General features: G+C 36.0%; 1 protein-coding gene across 2 annotated transcripts in view; it reads left to right on the top strand.

Moving 5' to 3' along the window:
• Window positions 1-2,498, top strand: part of LOC107436231 (secernin-3) — a 51,670-nt gene that overhangs the window by 43,356 nt on the left and 5,816 nt on the right. The gene's annotated exons all lie outside the window — the stretch shown is intronic.

The following is a 2,498-nucleotide window of genomic DNA, read 5'->3' as shown; positions in this document are numbered from 1 at the left end:
TATATATATATATATTCCAATGACTTCATTGGAATATGCTGTTCTCTCTATGGTTTTTTTGGACACACTGTATAGGATGTTTCACAATGGCGACTATAAATATTTATCTTTGCAGTCCTTTCGAAACTGAAGATAAAAGGGTATACACTTTGGAAGTAACAAAGCAACACTGAAATGAACAGGAAAAAACGAAAAAGCTATTGAAGTATGACAAATTATTAAAACCTGTTTGATGGCTGATTCGAACTTGGACGTGTATCTAACAAACGTCTTTTCTAATAAAATTTCTCTCCGTTTCCGCCCGTTCTGAAACAGATTTTAATGTTCTTCAGAGTTTGGAAATTGATTTTTCCTCTCCGAAATTTAATATCCAAACTCATTATTTCAGCAAACACTAACCTTTTTATCCATTCTTTTTCTTGTCGCACAGTGGACAGATCGTAATACTCGGTTCCCAGTAGATCACCGATGTCAGGTATCACTGGCAGCGTTCAGTGAGCGGGTGACCACTTTGATCAACTTGCGAAAGGACCTAGGTTGTGCGGGATCAGTCATTGTTAAACTGCTTTTTCCTTAAGTGTCTAACTTAGCACGCAGGTCGTTGGGCTACCAAAGCGGGGGAGCTATACCCTCTGCAGAGGGTCAAAATTGTGAAGGCATCATTATCAGGGATGTTTCCCACATCGTCTCCAATAGCCCTTTGCGTAGCTCTAGTGTGACGTAAATAAATTACTACTACAACTGCAAGAACCGTGATGGCTCAAGGGATAGATAGAGCGTTCGCCTTCCAATGAGGTGAACCGGGTTCGAATCCCAGTGATGACTGGTCAATGCGAATCCAGCATCCGGCTTGCACCGACTACAGTGCTGACGTGAAATATCCTCAGTGGTAGACGGATAATGGGTTAGAGTCCCTTTGCCGTCAGGCTAATTGTGGAATGCTCTCGTGGTCTTCCTCTCCATGTAACGCAAATGCGGGTTAGCTCCATCAAAAAAGTCCTCCTCGAAGGCAAATTTCTCACAATACTTGATCCAGGAGTTCCCTTGTCTTCTGTATTGGGTTCAAAATTACAAGGCTACGAAGTTAAACATTAATAGTCATACACCCAAAATATTGGGCCGGCTATTCAACGACGGTTATAAAAAAAATTATAATGCAACTGCACTCTCTTTCTTTAAAAATATTCGTTCAATTGTACATTTTAATTTAATTGTTTTTAGCATTTATGTTGGCTAATTTTTAAATTGGTTATATGAAATTATTTCTGTAATTACACTTAAAACGCTTTAAAGTTTAACTGGCTCAGTATATTTATGTGTAACTCCTTAGCTACTCATAGTTGCTTTGTGGGAATCGCAACCGTTAAAGAAGATTTTGATATACAATCAGTAATCCAAAATTTCCAACTTTAATTAAGCCTACGCTAACCCAACGTGTACACTTTTTTTCAATGATGTGTTAAAAGTAATGATTATGAAATACCTGTTTCGTTTTATTATTATTTTTTTATTGATTTTTATTATTTTTTAATGATTAAAAAACAAATGAAAATTTCTTACGAGATCGTGATTGAATAGCTTACCATGTCTTATGCACTATAAAAAAAATAGTGACCAAATTTTACTAGTTTTAATCGATTTCAGGTGAAGACATATTTAAAATATTTTTAGTGACAAATTAGATAAGTTACATATTATATTCGCCTGGTAGCCGAGCGGTCAGTGCGCCGGATGTGAAGCCAATGGTTGCTGGTTCGAATCCCGCTCAGGGTATGGATGTTTCTCACTCTCTCTGTTGTGTAATGTGGCCCACCTTATAAACGTTTATCTGTAGCAGTATGGCGTGGGTAATGTTGCTCGCCTCCGTGACTTAGGCTCGTAAGTGCCCATTGGGAAACGATGAGTGAGCAACACTTCTGGCATCTTCCGGGGAGAAGAACGAATGTTCAGTACCTGCTGTAGAAAAAAAAAAAAATATTCGTCTGGCAAGGGCGCCGGCAGCGGGGTGCACTTGCACCCCCCTGGCTTTTTTAAAAAAAAAAAAAAAACAATTAAAGAGATACAACAACAAAAAAAAACAAATTTGTTATAAAAAGTTTTTATTAAAAATATTTTTATTCAAAAACAAATAATTAAGTAATTATTGATACATAACAGTTAAAAAATTGTTTAATCAAACAAGAATTGTAATCGTCCTGTTTTCTGTCCAAATCTGTTTATAACTTTTTCAATGAATTCTGAGTCATCTTTGATTCTTTTCTTATGCACACTGAGCATGCACAGACTTGGCGGATATCTAAGCTATATTTTTTAAATTTCATTTAATAAAATATAAATAATATTATCTTTTTGATTAGTTATTTAGTTTAACAAAGGCGTATAACACAAACTGACTTCTCACAACTGTAAAACTTCATCAAAACAATAAATACCAATGTTAAGCGTGCACACGCATGCTAGTATACGAAACTACTGTTTGTAGTTATTTGTGTTTCAAA

Source organism: Parasteatoda tepidariorum, chromosome 1, assembly GCF_043381705.1.
Source record: "Parasteatoda tepidariorum isolate YZ-2023 chromosome 1, CAS_Ptep_4.0, whole genome shotgun sequence".
NCBI classification, from domain to species: domain Eukaryota; kingdom Metazoa; phylum Arthropoda; class Arachnida; order Araneae; family Theridiidae; genus Parasteatoda; species Parasteatoda tepidariorum.
This window is presented reverse-complemented; position numbering and strand designations above follow the sequence as displayed.